The sequence below is a fragment of the Ochlerotatus camptorhynchus genome, unplaced genomic scaffold (genome assembly GCF_037179485.1).
Source record: "Ochlerotatus camptorhynchus isolate MF236.1 unplaced genomic scaffold, CSIRO-AGI_Acam_v1.1 ptg000096l, whole genome shotgun sequence".
Classification (NCBI taxonomy): Eukaryota; Metazoa; Arthropoda; class Insecta; order Diptera; family Culicidae; genus Ochlerotatus; species Ochlerotatus camptorhynchus.
The window spans coordinates 961,381-978,563 of NW_027040586.1; the positions used below are offsets into that span (position 1 = coordinate 961,381).

The 17,183-nt window shown below is 40.7% G+C and overlaps 1 protein-coding gene across 1 annotated transcript in view; it reads right to left on the minus strand.

Moving 5' to 3' along the window:
- kek6 (kekkon 6) overlaps positions 1 to 17,183 on the minus strand; it is a 1,119,682-nt gene that overhangs the window by 819,290 nt on the left and 283,209 nt on the right. The gene's annotated exons all lie outside the window — the stretch shown is intronic.

Genomic DNA, 17,183 nt, shown 5'->3' on the forward strand with positions numbered 1-17,183 from the left:
CTACAGCCGGGAAGTCATCCAGTGGTACCGCGATAATAACGTAGATTTCATCGATAAAAACATAAATCCACCCAACTGCCCGTAGTTCCGGCCCATCGAAAGATTTTGGGCAATAATGAAGTGGAAGCTTAAGAAAAGTGGAAAAACGGCTCGGGACGCGATTCAGATGACCAAAATGTGGAACAAATGTGCCAAGGTAGTTGACTCCGGAGGTGTGCAGCGTTTGATGGGAGGAATAAAGATGAAAGTGCGAATTTTCATTAGAAACGAAGAGAAATGATTTGTATTATTATTTTTTTCTTAAAAGTTCAGTGGATTCCCTTTGTTTTGATGTATTAACCTTATTTGTACGTCAATTCGTTACCGAGATACAGATGATTTTATTATTCCGGATTCTAAATGGACATAGCTTTATCTTAACAATCAACAAGGAGAAATTCGAAGTTTATTTATTTATTTATTTGTCAGCAATGTACAAAGTAAAACCACGTTGCTTTAAATCATTTTACAAAACTATACAATAACGTGTACAAAACGAAGCACTTCCACTGTGATCTGCGGTTCGGACGAAAGTGAAGCGAAACCGTGACCCTCAGATTAGGGAAGGTGACCTCGGCCGAACTCAACGGAAGTTTAATTTTCCCGCAAACTTCTTTGAACTAGATCGGAAATGCGAGAGATTATTCTGATAAACCTTCGTTCAAAGTCAGGCGAAGATATCACTGGACTCGGCCTTGGGAGAAACTGCACAAGGTCGAGTGGCGTTACTCGCGAGGCATTCTATTTTTATATTAAATGTCGTTTCGCTACTGGCATAGTTTTTGGTGTATGGATTTGATCTATTTCGTCATAATTTTATTTATGGCTAATTTAATATTTATAGCATGAAGCGAAGGCTACATCGGTGAAGGTCCCACCTGAAATTTAATTTTTGTTTTGCTATATGGCCTGAAAATGCTCAGTTCTAGCAGCACGTGCAGGAAACGTCTAGCTACCGGTCCCTGATCCCCAAGAACTTGGGGAGAATATCGGTCGGCTGAAAAACAACAAAGCAACTGGTGTAGATCAACTTCCAAGCGAGCTATTAAAATACGGTGGTGAAGCTCTGGCTAGAGCGCTGCACTGGATAATTACCAAGATTTGAGAGAGGGAGCTAATACCGGAGGAGTGGATGGAAGCTATCGTGTGTCCAATCATCAAAAAGGGTGACAAATTGAACTACCATATACCACTGCCACGGACCAGATTTTTAGAGATCCGGGCAGTTTAACAGAAATGCTGCGAATATACCGTGCCCAATAGACTAATGAAAAAAATGAAATTTTCGCTTCACTGTGCTCAAACGGATCCTAATTGGAGCCTGATTAGCCTTCCAAAATTTGAACTCATTTAGTAAGAAACTGATTTGGCACAAATCATTTGAAGTTTATATGGAAATCAATATAGGAAAACCAATTTGTTTGTTCATATCTATCTAACCATTCACCATATCGCTCTGCGTTTAAAAAATATAGCTACGCTTGTAGGAAATTTTATCAGATAAAAGTTTATCGAAAATTACTTTTAGATAAAATGTAAGGAACAAAAGTTATTAATGATTCAAGTCATCCATGTCTTATGATTATGCAAAATCAACTGTTCAGCAGGCAACATTGCTGTTTCTGGCGCGTAGAATATAGCACAAAAATCATGGCTTCTATGTCACACTGAAGAATACAGTGTTACCCACAAAACAGCTGCTTGATCATCTCATAAGTTTACCAATCTCTTCAATAATAATAACTATTTAAGTTGACGTTTGACTGAAAATCTATATTGTGCAAAGATGATGCTGAGAAAATTTCCTATAAGTATAGTTATAGAACTTTTTAACAGAGCAATATGGAAAAAGCATAGAAGTCAATGAATAAAAAGTTTGGTTTTCCCATAGTAATTTCCCTATATAAACTTCAAATGGTTTGTGCCAATTCAGTTTCTCACCAAACTAGTTCACATTTTGGAAAGCTAATCAAGACCCGATTTGGAACCATTTGAGCACTGTGGAGCGAAAATTTCAAAATTTGCTTCAGTCTAGTGCCCAAACATCATTTATTCAATCAGCTTACGCCGAATTTCCAGATAAACTGACGAGATTCGTCAAAGGGACGATGGATCGAGTGATGCCTTTTGGAATCTCGAACAGAACTACGGCTTTCGTGTCGGCTATTTTATATCGCCTTGGAAGATGACGAATTTCAGGGAGTACGTCAACAAAATACATCACACGTGAGGAAGAGGTTCAAGAGAAGATACTGTTGGCATCCCACCACAAGTTCAGATTGACGGTGATGAAATCAAGGTGATAGACGATTTCTTGTATTTGGGCTCACTGGTGACCGCCGGTGATGGCACCAGCAGATAAATCCAAAGACGTATTACGACAGGAACTCGTGCATACTTTGGATTCCGAAGGACGCTCTGGTCGAATAAAGGTTACCGCACCACAAAGTTCATATAATGATGATTTTGAGGCAAAATATCGTTTGTTGAGGAATTTGTTCTTGAGTGATGCGAAAGACGGGAAAGATTACGAATCTCCATACACGATCGATCAAGAGTATGATCATATTTGCTCTAAGATCGGTGGTTTGCGAAGAAAGTTGACCAAGGGTAAAGACGACAAGGCTATTTCTCGATTGAAGCACTATTGGTGGAGAGTTTGACCAATTGCTACGCAAGACGTGGAGTCAGAGCGAATGCGGAAGGAATTAACGAATGAGATTCGTGAGGAGTTGAGTAGGTTCGATATCAGATTAGAGCAGAATCCAGGACATGAGGAGGATCAAGATGAAACTACCAAAAATGGTTCCAGACAGAGAAAGGAGCGATACTGAAGACACCGTTACCGGGTTATGACGCAGAAGGAAAAGTTAGCGAACGAGAAAAAGCGTTGGAGGCTATGGTTGTAGATCTGCAGCGGAAAATGGAGTTGGTTTTGCAGGGCACAGGAGGAGCCGAAGGAGGAATGGGCGGAAGTGGTCGTTGTACTGGGAGTAGTAAGGTTAGTGTGATAGGATCAGGAAGCAGAGAAATTTGTGAAGAACAGGGGAGGACTGTTACATGGCTAGGTTTCCACGTGGTTGACGCAGAAGGAAAAGAGGAAGGATGGAACTGGAGAACACGAGGCTCAGGGAAGTGGCTTGTACTATAACGACAAAATTGTTGGTTACCACTAAGAGGAACGCAATCATACACGGAGAAGGGAAAGCCAGATCGAACGAAGAAGGGAAACTTTGGGATATGGTCAAGGACATGTTCCCCACAGCTTTGGGAATAACCAGAACCTTCATCCGGAAAGGCGTCGAGGCATTTTTCCAAGAGAGCAAGGAAGAGATGAGCAATTCGATGGACAGCGAACGCACGGTTACGAGAGTTGTCAAGAGCATGAATCACGCAGGCAGCACGAGTCGTACCGTGAAGAAGACTACAAGCGGTTTGATGGCAATCAACGAGGTCAACCAGAAATCAGTTCGGACGAGTTTTCCGACGAGGAAAGGGTGGTTCCCGCAAGAATGCGTCATCGGCGGCCACCTTACCGTGTGGTAAGAGATGATGAGATTCGTGACGCAGATCGAAGGATGGAGAAGTGGCACCTGAACTTCAGTGGAGAAAGTCGGGGCAGGTCCTTGGAGGATTTCTTGATAAAAGTGCGTCGTCTTGCAAGGATGGACAGAATTGCGGATGACGTGTTGTTACAGAGAATCCATACGATTCTGAGAGGCGAGGCGTACGACTGGTACTTGTGCTACGCGGACGAGTTTCACCTTCCTTAGCTTTAAAATGGAAATTGAGCGTCTAAATAAGTTGCTCAGCACACCACTGGAACAACAACGTATTTTTGAGGTGATTTGGGACAACATGCGCCCACATTACCGCTCGAAATTAGCTTGCCGAACGGTGCGGGATCTGGGTAAGTTGGAGTACTACGCGTACAGGATCGATGCCAATGATCCTGTATTCAGGCAGACGCGAGAAGGTGCTGGTCGAGTCAATGCGATTCAGAACATCGAGGTTGAGAAGGAATCAGATTCGTACAGCTCGAACTCGGAGTCGAAAGAGGTAAATGCGTTAGGGCAGAGGGGCAACCATGACAGGAAAACACCAAATGGGCGAGGCGGTTCAGGTTCTGTGCAAGCGCCACTGTGCTGGAACTGCAGAAAAAACGGACATCTTTGGAGGAACTGCCCAGAGGAGAAAACAATTTTCTGCTATATATGCAGAACTCAAGGAAAAACGACCACGAACAAACGCGCACACTTCTAGAACGTTGGGAAGTCACGGACGAAATGATCGAGACCGTAAATCCTCAGATAAAGGAAAGTAAAACTCGGACGAACCGGAAGTCCATCATTTCCCGAAACCCTTCGTGTCCTATCGTGAATCTAAAGACACGAAAGATAACTTGACTCGTTTAATTGTGCGACTGTCCCTTTCCTACCTTATCCATAAATTAAATGGGCCCGTCTTAACAAAGATTTCAGCAAAATGCTTGTGTCTTCCTACTGCCTACCCTAAGGAATTTAATTCAAATAATTTAACCTTATTAAATTATATACAAATTTATACAAAATTCCTGATCGTAATAAATTATGGGTTCAAACCTTCATATCACGCGTTCTCATTGACTTTATTCGGTAGCTTATTAACTAAATTATCGTACCAAACGCCTAATTGACTTGCTAACTCTGAAATCATGGATTTATTTGAAGTTTTCTGCTCGATAGGCCCAAATTCGGCGATTAGACCGAAGTAGTTCTCTACCCTACCGTAGTAGGCTGTGTATAAAAGAAAATTATTTACTAAGTTTGACAGCTGCTCCATGACGAAGCGGCAGCGTTTTCGTGATTTGTCCCACGCGCAAATCTCGCAAAATGACATTTCAATCGCCGTGGGAGTGTCCCGGTGGACCGTCAAAAGGGTTTTAGACCGAGAAAAGAAAGGACAACTATCCGCGAAGGTGGCCACAGGTCGTCCGAGGTCAGCTCGGGTTCCGAGGGTTATCACTGCTATCAACCCGAATCTTGTGAATCCAGTGCGTTCAATAAGGAAAATGGCAAAGGAACACGGGATCAGTGACTTTACGGCACGGAAGATCGTAAAAGAAGATTGCGGGGCGATGATTACCAACCGCATCCGGGAGCTACGAGTCGAACGATGCAAGAAAATCTTGAACTTCTTAAGCGAAAAAATCCGGTAATCCTGTTCACCGACGAGAGCATGTTTACCGTCGATTCCGTATCAAATTACAGAACCGACCGGTATATTAGTTCTCTTCCGGTAAAATACGTGGCCGACGATCACAAGAACGTGTATCTGACCAAGCATCCTGCTAGTGTTATGGTGTTTGGATTGGTGGCTTCCGATGGCAAAAAATGAACCCTTTGTTCATTCCAGAAGGCGACAAGGTCAACACGGAGGTCTACATCGAGATTTTAAGTAAGTATGTTCTTCCGTTGATCGAAGAACAGTACGGTCCGAAGCCAAATGTTGTATTTCAACAAGATGGGGCTCCGTGCCACACCTCGAATCGCACTCAGAAGTGGTTGCAGGAACATCTAACGTTCTGGGCGAAGAATATATGTCCACCATCCAGCCCCGATCTTAATCCGCTGGATTATTAAATATGGCGTGCTATCAAGGCCAAGGCCTGTTCTAAACGCCACCCAAGTACAGCAAGCTTTAGACAAACATTGACCCGTACCTGGAGAGAAATTGATCCAAACTTCATTATTAGAACCTGCCGTGCATTCCGGAAGCGTGTGGATGCCGTAATTGCAGCAAGTGGAAACTCGATCGATGATTAACATAGTTTAAGACTCTGATAAACATGCTCAATTTGAATAAATAAAAAAAAAAACTCGAAAACGAAATTTTTGAGTTTTTTTTTTTTAATTTTGACATTGCTCAATGGTACAAACATTGTCACGCATATGGTATATTGTGGTCATCATCAACAGTACCAAATTTAAACCAATTTGGTAACGATCTGGATTTGCGGTAAATCTATTAAGTTTGTATGTGTTTGGGAAACAGATCGAAGCAGGCATGGCAAATCATTTGCATTCATTTGCCTCTAACTTTTTTCATCAACAGAATTCCATGAAATGATGTATGAAGTTTTTGTAGGTTTTGATATTAGCAACAACCTTTTTGGATATCTCAAATATGTATATCTTATGCATGATGAACCGGGGCGATCACAACTTACCTATGTTTTTCAGTGAATGTAAATTACATTCACTGAAAAATAGTAACAAGTTCTGCCCGCTCTAGTTCGTCATGCATAAGAGGTACATATATGAGTTATCGACAAAAGTTGTAGTTAATATCAAAACCTACAAAAAATGCATACATCATTTAACGGAATTCTGTTGATGGAAAAAGTTAGAGGCAAATGAATGTAAATGAATGCAAGAAATGAATGTAAATGATTTGCCATGCCTGGATCGAATCTATTCAGTTGCTTGTGAAATATTAAAAAATGTTTAATTTTGATCAAAACTGGGACTTGGTAAATCTATGCAGAACAACTTCGTCGAAGACCACACCATATCAAGCGACATATTAATTCACAACTACTCGACGAAATATGACCAATGATACTCAAAACGATAACCACGGATCCATATGACCACCGTAGAACCAGTTCTAGATATTCCGGATCATGGTTCCACATGGCCAAATTTGAAATTGCTCGTAACCATTTCGAGCGACATATCAAATCACATCTATGCGACGAAATATGATCGATTGTATGCAAAACGAAACCCATAAAGCCATATGGTCACAGTAGAACCGGTTCCGGATTTTCCAGACTGTGGCTCCACTTGTTAAATTTTGACCATTTCGAGCAAGATGTTACCTTAGAATCAGTTCCGGATATTCCAGATTATTTTTTTTCCTTGATTTGTTTTCCGTCGATCTTATTTTCAGGCGTGATCAGAGATGTTATGCCTCAGAACATCCCGGCGGCGTCGACTGGGATTGAACCCAGGCCAGCTGGGGTTTGAGGTAATTACGCTTACCACTACACCACCGGTGCCGCTAGATATTCCAGATTATGGTTTCGTATGAAAAATTTCCTCATCACACAATCTTGAATGTATAACAAAAAGAGAGGGGGAGTACCACCCAACAGATGTAAGAACCGCTCATAATCTGTCATGGCGTCTCTAGGATACAAATATTTAATTGACCCACCCTAGTGATGATCGCGTGATGGCATGCTCATGTTAATTGATAAGTCACTTTAAGCATGCTTGGTATAAAATTCATAAAATATTCATGCACTGGTAACGAGAGTTCTAAAATAAAAAATAAAACTTCGCATATTTACACTTTTCTGCAACTTCCTCTACGCATGCAGCCCATGGTTGCTTTACCCCGTTTTAGCTTAAAATCTAGCATATATTACCTAAATGGGGCTCCAGTGCAGCACTATATGTACATGAGCATCAGAACTTCACCCTGCTCATACATTTTTTTTATCCTTTCCTGAACTTTCAATCTAGTTGCAAAGCTCGTTTGCGCTGGCTTCCTACATGATATTTAGCTGAACGTCCGCTCTTTGCTCCAACAACAGGATTTCGCCCACTCCATCCAAACGAGCACCTGCTAGGGAAGTTTATGATATGTGTAGCAACGTTGAGATGAACGAATGAATATCTCTTTCGCAAACATTTGGGAATGTTATTTTTACCGTGAATGAATCAAGCAAGGTTCCCCGCCACTGACAGCAAAAACAGAAAGCGGAAAAACGGACCATGATGACGACGGTTTCGCAAAACTTGGAAACGATGGAACGGCAACCGTAAAATGGCGAAAAAAATGCAAACAAGTGCAGAAAGTTGTTTTCGTTTAACATTTCTGTTTGAGAGCATCAGCGCATTGGAAGAAGTATTGCCATCATAAATACATTTGTGTATTTTAATATTGTGAGATGTGTTACTGTTGGTTCAATTTTCCAGTATCACAACATGTGATGAAGAGATTTTTTGTTTTCTCTTTCGTATGATTGGTTAACATGCGTATGCGCAGTGGGCACACATGGAGTCAAGAGTAGTAAATATAGAACTGAATTATGGAGTACCTTGAACGCACTTCGAAGGAAGCGTAGAAATACGGTGCTTGACATTCGAAGCCATTCTAGAACTAGCAGGAACCCCAACTTGGTTCGTGCTTCACGAAACTCAGCAGACAGGTATGTCATGGTTATTTCATGATGAGTAAAATAACAAAACAAAAATTGAATTTAACATCTTCAAATAAACCGATTTAATCTAACATTTAATGATCGCTAAATGTATCATAAAAGCTGACTAATAATAAATTGGCACGCTCAAAAAACCTGTAATTCATGGTTCAATAAATTTAAGTTAAGTCTATTGATGGTTGCTTTATAGTACTTTTTTAAACTTCCAAGCTACACCATTAGATTGTTACATTTTTCCATTTTCGAACGAAATCTCGAAGCTCATCTGCTGACAGAGCCCATCAGCTCCCGCACAGTGAAAACGGACACGAAATCAGCGCATTTCTTCCATTTTGCCAACATTTGCTGGATATCCTTGACTGCCCCGCCGCTTCGTCGAAGTAACTGCTTAGAAATTGCCCAGTATTTTTCGATTGTTCGAAATTCCGGGGAATTCGGAGGATTCATTAGCTTGGGGACAAAATCGATCTTGTTGGCAGCATACCACTCCAGAACCACCTTGGAGTAGTGACAGCTGGCCAAAACGGGCCAAAAGATGACTTTGCCCCTATGCTTGCGGCTGAACGGTAATACACGCTTTTTCAGGCATTCTTCGTTGTAAACATGGGATGTCATCGTCAAGGATGTAATGAATGGTTCCATTTTCAGGCCACTTCTTCGCGAACTTGTCGGCCCACGGCCAGTCGCGATGTAAAACTTTTGACCGGGAAGTTGCTGCTTAGAATCGAGTTTGACGTATGTTTCGCCATCGATCAAAGTGCAGCCTTGTGTTTCGTCAAAACACGGTCGAACAAGAGCCTTTCACGCTTTTTGGCCACGGAATTCTGGTTCATGTGCCGGTTTGGATGTCTACTGGCTTTGTACAACTTGGGGTTGGCTTTGACACACTTTAACGCCTTGCGCACTTTAACTCAGTTGACAATCCCTGCCACCAGTTTTTTTTTTTTTTCGTAGGTCTACTGATTCCTTTCCACACTCAGGGTTTCCTTGTAGGTTTTGAGCACTCGACAAACTGTTATTTTCGGCATCTTCAGCACTTTAGCCAGCTTGTAGCCGGATCGCGATCGACTACTTTGATCAACCTTGCAGCAGAAGCGTGAACAAATCACTGTCGAAAATTTTTGATTTCCAACACTAGAGGCGTGCTAGCGGCGCGCGAGTGGTTTACAAATTTACTTTTAGTCAGGCTTTATTAATAGGGAACTAATTTTTGGCGGAATTCTCCTAATACAACTTTTTGTTTGCCTTTTCAATATATTTGCTTCGGCTGAAGGATCCTCCACTCATAACCCGAGCAAAGTCGGTTAACAAAATGAAAGCAAATCGATATTAAAATTTGAAGTTCCTATCATAATGAAAACTCATTTTGATTTCAATTGTCGCGACAGAAGTCTGATATCATATTGTGCCGTCATTATGCAGTCAAGACTTTTTAAATCAAAGCAACTCAACTTGAAGTTCTGCTGTTTACGTCTTGTTTAAAATTTGATTTAAGTTCATCGGTCGTTGAACTAACGATTATTGTTTTGTTTAACACATTTTAGGTCATTCGTGACTAGCCCGAGGTGAGATTTGAGCTTAAGTCTTTCAGCGTGAGAAGCATGGATGCTAACCATTTATGCCAGGCCCGTATTCAGTTAAAAATTATGAAAGCAAAATCAGTAATCACATTGATTTCATTGAAAGCAGGATTAGTTTTCCGTTTGATTCAATAGTGTAAAATGTTGCTCTCATTTTTGTTGTGTTAACCGTTAAGTCAACCAAAATGAGATCAAATGGAGTATTCAAAATAAGTTACATCAAAACAGCAAATTCTGATTTCAATTTGATCTCTAACTTTGCTCGGGAAGCTTGCCAAATGACTAGTGAAGGAATTTCAAAATATGCCTTAACCCTTTACCACTCGCCCCGTTAACAGCGCACCGGAATTCGCAAATTAACTTCAGTCATCAGGAGAGATTCGGGAAGATGAAGTCATGGTTTCATTTGATGTCACAGCACTTTTCCAAATATATCAGTAAAGGAAGCCCAGAGGCTTTTTAGAGGACTGGTTTCTGAAGCAACGATAGGATTGTACTTGGAATATTAAAGTTCGGTTATATCTCAAGCTTACTCGTCTTTGTATGGAGAAAAATTATGTCATTTTCAGAGGAAATTTTTATAAACAAACTAAAGCAATCCACTTTCTCCTTTTTGATGTGAATTGTTCATGGCTAACCTGGAAAATACTCTGGAGGGTAGGAATTTGTTGCTCAAGTGTTGGTATAGGTACGTGGATGACATTTTTTGTATTGTCAAAAGGGAAGATTTATCAAAAACTTTGGAGGCCATAAGCAACGTTCACAAGGACATCAAATCTAACGGCGCCGGTGGTGTAGTGGTAAGCGTGATTACCTCTCACACAGCAGGCCTGGGTTCAATACCAGTCGGCGCCGCCGGGATGTTCTGAGGCATAACATCTCTGATCACGCCTTCCTTCGGATGGGAAGTAAAGCCGTTGGTCCCCGGTTCATGAGTTGATGGGTCGATAGGTAGGGTCCAGGTCCTTCCTGGCACGTCGGTAGCATTGGTGCTCAGCACGGAAAACAAGATCGACGGAAAAAAACAAATCAAAGGGAAAAAATGGACATCAAATTTACTCACGAAGAAGAGAGAGACGGCAAACTCCCCTTCTTAGATCTTCTCATCATCAGGGAAACGTCTTCGTTCAATTTTTTTATATCTATATGAAACCAAAGAGGGTACAACCATGGTTTGATCCTATAAACACAAAATGGTCGCTTTTCACCACATGGTTCACAGGATGCAAACCCTTCCTCTTAGCGATACAGGAAAATCAAAGGAAATCGCTCACATTTTTGAAATCGCTAGACTTAATGGGTATCAAGAAAAATCAATTCAAGCAGAACAAGAGCTTAAAATATGCTTCTACAGCTAAAAAATTGCTTATTCAGCCTTTATTCAGCAAAAATTGTTTGTTGTGTAATCGATAAAATAACAAGGGATCATTTTAGGCGTACTTCAACAACTCTTACGCCAGTAACTGAGGGTTTAAAACGGGTAGCTGTGAATTTTGGAAAATTCATTACCAAGCCACTGATTTCGAAGTTTAGAAGTTTTGGCCTAGATTTAGTATTGAGCAGCAGCAAATCAGTTGAAGTCACTGTTAGGATCAACAAAAGATTCAATAAATGTCTTAGGGAACGCCGGAGTCTACAAAATCTCTTGTCCAGATTGCAATAAAATCTACATTGGTCAGACTGTTGTAATCTCAATCTAAGTAATCCGCAATTTCGTAGTAACGTTCGTAGTCAGACGAAAAAGACTTTGGAAACAGGGTTTAAGGAATACATCGCAGAGGTAAAAAAAAGGCTAACAGAGATGGATAAAGGACTTCATTATGAATTTAAATCCAAGGTTGTAGAACATATCGTTACAAAGGGGCACAATTTGACAAAGGATAACATTACCATTTCATTATTAATATCCTGTGGACTGTACCTTCGCCTTGGAAACTAGACGTAGCTGAAAGTTTAGAAATATTTAAACATAATCCATCAACATTGCTTATAGAGATCAAGGAAACGGATACTCGAGACTCTTTAGCATGCTACCTAAAACCACACATCGTAGCATGCATCTACCTGTTGGAGACTAAATTTAGGTACCTGGTTAGGTAAATTGTAACATGGCAGTGGATACCTGATGATTTTTTAGTACCTATTGATTAGTATATAACTCGTAGCTAAAAGATGGATTCTTCATTGGTGCTGAGTACTTGGCACTGAAGTAAACGAAATACGCGTATCTGTTAAAATATAAGCAATTATAACGGAATTAAATGGAAATAAGCCAACACGCTCAACGCTCTTCATCAAGGAATTCCGTTAAGAGGTTCGGCAAATTTAAAATAATATATTGCATTTTTTAAGGAGTGAACGTGATCAAATATACATAGTTGGGCCATCAAATGTAACCTCAAAATGATCTGCGTTCGTATTAGATTTAAAATGTATTTTAATAAAAAATCTAGTACATGAATGTTAATAATTAAATGCTGTTTCACCTAATCAAACATCCAAGTTTCATAAAAACTCCTGAGAATAAATATGCCGGAAAAAGTTCGAATAATTTTTTAAACATTGAAATAACCAAAAGTTTCGAGGTCATGGATCAGCTTTGAATCTTCGGACTCCAAAATAAAATAATTATCAAAGATCTTGGGAAACTTACCTAGATTCTGAGGATTACAGCGGAGCAGTTCCATGAACATTCCTATAATTTCTAAAGAAGTTCCGAAACCTTCAGAAACATTTTTAGGGGCGTTCGATAAAGTGAAGAAAAAAATGCAGATAACTTCCAGAAAGTTGGCGGTCGCATCCACACCAGAAAAGTGCGGAAGCTGCAAAATAAGTCATAGAGCTGCAGCAAAATTTTGAAAAAAAAAATATTTTGTATCCGTTTACATCAGAAGTTCTGAGGATTTCATGCTAATTCTAAGAATTTCGAGGAAGATACTAACGGTAGTTCCGAGAATCCTTCAGCGCATGTCCATATATTTCAAGAATAATTTGTGAACTTTAGTGGAGAGTAAAGAGCTTCAGGGCCGTTCCATGAGCATAATTGACCGCCCCCGGATGCTACTCTTTTATTGCCAGATGCCAGCTGTAACTACATAGAGAGCCAATAGACGATGCTTGTGACTAGCATTCATCATTAATATGTAAAAACTGGTGAGCTCAAATGAGACAATATCAGAACCGAACGCAGGTCAAGAAAGGAAAAAAAATAAGAATGTGTTAGCGTGATACCCGCTATGTATCACAAGAAATCCTCTGTACTGCCACGAAAAATCACTGAGATGGTGGATAAAAGGGTTTGGTTTGCAGTAGGGTTCGTTTTGGTATACCATAAGCTGAATTGATGTCCTAACGATCCTATAACGCGAGGGAGAACTGAACTTTGACAGAACTTCCCTGAACTTCAGCAGAACTTCTCTGAACAGTAGGAGTTCCCTGAACTTTGACAGGCCTTCCTGAACTTTGGCATGAGTTCCCTGAACTTCATCAGGACTTCCCTGATTTCCAAGAATTGAAATGAAAGGACTTCCCTGAACTTCGGCAGAACTTCTCTGAACTTCGACAGCAGATCTCTTTTTTATGGGTAATCCAAACAGTCAGTTTTGCATTTTCCTGTTTGGATTACCCTAGACTGAGAAGGCCATATACAATCTACATACGTACCAGTCGAGAAATCTAACAAATCACTTCGGCAGGAGCTCCCTGAACTTCGGATGGATTTCCCTGAACTTTGGCAGGACTTTCCCGATGTTCGGCAGGCCTTTCCTGAACATTGGTAGGACTTCCCTTTAGCTCGGAAAAACTTCTCTGAATTTCCGCAAAACTTCCCTGAACTTCAGCAGGATTTCCCTGACCTTCCCTGAACTTCGCCAAGGCTTGCCTGAACTTCGGAAGGGTTTTCCTGAACTTCAGTAGGACTTTCGGCAGGGCTTCCCTGAACTTCATCAGGACTTCGCTGAAGTTCGGCAGGCCTTACCTGAACTACGGCAAGACTTCCCTGAGCATTAGTAGGACTACCCTGAATTTGTAATCTTGGAATTGATGTTGTCATTTCAGTAGTAGAATTATTATAATTGTACAATAATATCGTGTTTACGAATATGTTCAAAATTTAAATACTCATGTTTTCCTTGTTTCAAGATCATCCTCTGTGGACAAAGCCGAGTCTTGTCACTATCAACAAAGCATATACAGTAATAAGGACTAAGCTGTGTTCCTTTGATTACTGAAAAATCATTTATTTATTTATTTATTAATTCATCTGACTATTTGTCGTCTTAATGAATGTGATGGGGAAGAGCCAAATTAACTGGCGTAAAACCCCATATCTTTTCACAATACAGTACAAACATTACAAAACAAGCACATCCGTAAACATAACTTAAAGTGAACATGACTTCAAATATCAACTGTAGTCAAAAACAAAAAAAAATATAATTCTATCAGCTCCATTGGACATCCATCATCCGAAGCAATCCTCATCGGCTTTCACAATAACGAATCTCACTCGATCCATTAATGCAATTCAGTAGGTCTACGCTTAAATGTTTCCACAGTAGAGTTAAAGTCGAAGAGGATGTAGACTTCGTTGAACCTAGTCGACATAAAGCGGACAGGATCATGAAGGCCGTACAAGGAGTTGTGGAGCTCAAGCAGCAAAAAGTTCCGTTGGCGAAGTAATCGTTCAGGAACGTAAAAGTTAAGTTGGCCTAGTAACTCCGGTGCGTCAGTTTCTCCTGTGAGAAGGTTAGCTACAAACACCGCTTGGGCTTCATTCCGTCTCTGCTCAAGCGTCTGCAGTCCCAATAATCTGCATCGATCTCCATATTGTGGTAGCTTTAACGGATCTCGCCACGGAAGGCGTCGTAGGGCATATCTCACAAATTTTCTCTGAATTGCTTCGATCCTACCAGTCCAGGTTGACTGGTACGGGCACCATACTACAGAGTTAGATTCCAGAATCGATCGCACCAGTGCGCAGTACAGAGACCGGAGGCAGAGAGGATCTGTAAATTCGCAGGATATTTTGAACATAAATCCCAGCTGTCGCTGCTATCGAAAACTGATTTCAAATCATTGTATGTGGTGTCGATCTGAGCACCAGCAGAGATTGGTAGATGTTGATCTTTTGGGGTAGAAACCGTGCTGATCCGTAGAAATATAATTCTTGCAGGAGTCGAAAAGTATATAATTCATGTGATTTCGAAAACCTTCGAACAAGCACACAACGAAGTTATTCCTCTGTAATTCTCGATGTTCTGTCGATCCCCCTTTTTAAACACGGGGAATATGACCGATGTTTTCCAGCTTGTGGGAAAACTGCGCTTCCGTAATGATATGGTCCCCTAGTTTGAAGTAGTTAGGACTAGGAATCGATGATAGATCTTACATCCCGTAACGTACCACGAAAAGGTGATCTACCCACGTTACGGGGCTTCTGGAAGCACTCTGTGAAAGCAGGCTTTTGAACTTACATAAACATTCACTCTGTGTTCACGCATGCACTCCATCAAATGAACACACACCTCAACGTGAGTACAATGTTGAAGTTCGATCATCGTTTGCTTCAGCGTTTAAACCAGGCTTACTGAAACTCCTCAAACTTACTGGAGGTTCTGAAATACTCTTGTCCTGATAGTTTAGCCAGCCCTCACCTCGAGTGAGAGGCGGCAGGAATATGGAAGAAGTAAACACAAACTCCTCGAGAGAGAGGGAGAGTGAACTTCAGCGAGAGGATGATTTGACGTGAGGTGCGCTTTTCGAGTCTCCGGATGACATGAAAACATGAACATGAATGGCAGCAAACATCATTCTCATTTTATCCCCCTTCGCTCACAAGCTCTGAAGTTCAGTGGAATGATTTAGCAGTAGGCATTCTACTCCTCAGAAAAATGTTACGCTCGGCACATTTGAAACTCGCGAGTGAGGCTCCATCAAGCCTGGTTTAAACATCGTTCGAAACTCAAGTGCAGTAACCAGATGTTGACATTGGAAATAATGAATGATGTTAAAAAGAATTATAAAAGGGAACAGGTCAGGCTCGAACCATGAACTTTGAGTGAATTAACCCTGGACGTTCACCACTCGTATGTCATAACTCTGAAAGATGTGTAGGCGTTTAAGAAGCATTCATTGATTTCGTCTTCCGTTTCTGTTGTATCATAGCAAGCCTTGATGTTCACACTTGCATACAGGTACGAAGTATCACGTTCGATGTACAGAGTACACCTGAGTTCGAAAGAGAACGCGTGCGATGAAGAAACTGGAACTCAAGTTCAACGCCGTTTGTGTTTCGTGAACTCTTCTCAACAATTCTCCTTTTTCCAGGAACTTCTCAATCTCCAGCAAATGGCAGGAACTCCAAGATATTATGGTACGTCACGAGTGTATAAGCTGAAGAATTCGTTGAACTTCATAAACTGGAAGCAATCCTGAAACTTTATAAACTGTAAGAACTCCTGGAACCTCTGTGTAGAGTTCAGTAATATTATGCGCTATGCAGAGGTACGTCTATGTATGGTTGGGTTAGAATACATCCCTGTATACGTCTGGTAGTATTGGAGAACAATAGGAACGAGAGGATGATCACAAGTGGTATCGAGTTAGTTGCGATACGAATATCACTGGAGGTGGATGGCAGTAGCTGGTTGAAGCAGAGCGAACCAAGAGGCATCGGACGATTTTATACTCTGCAACTCTAGAAAACATTTGAGTTTATGGGAATTTCAAAATAATTCGAAAACTCAAGCCAAAGAACTATACCGTGGATCCCCGCTAATCTAAACGACACTTCATACATATTAACGGGGTTTATTTATAATTTTCAATTCTAGTACCAGTACCGTAGAACCCCGTTAGTTTGAATAACTAAAATGGCAATTAAACGGTACTCATTTAGAAATTTTTTAACTGGTACCCCTACACAGGCGCCCAATGGCGTTACGTACCTGTGTAGGGGTACCAGTTAAACTAAAAACTAAATAATATTCAAACTAACGGAGTTCTACGGTAGTCCCATTAGCATCAGAAATGCTTGTTTCTGGTAACCTATTAGCTGTTTTGTTTTGATTCCGCGTTCCATTTCGCACGGCGTACAGATTAGCGGGGTTCAAATTAAAAAAAAATCATATTAAAAACAGTCAAATTACCGGGGGTCCACGATAAAACTTGCTGCAAAATTGAGTATACAAAAACGTTTAGAATTCGAGTGATTTCCGAAGCTTACTAATACAGTAATACCTTTAAAGCATTCAAAAATTCCTCGACCACATGAAAATTAAGAATGCAAAAAACTCTAAGAACTCTGAAAACACCTGTAAGTTTAGCAATCAGTTGGAATTCCGAGATATAAA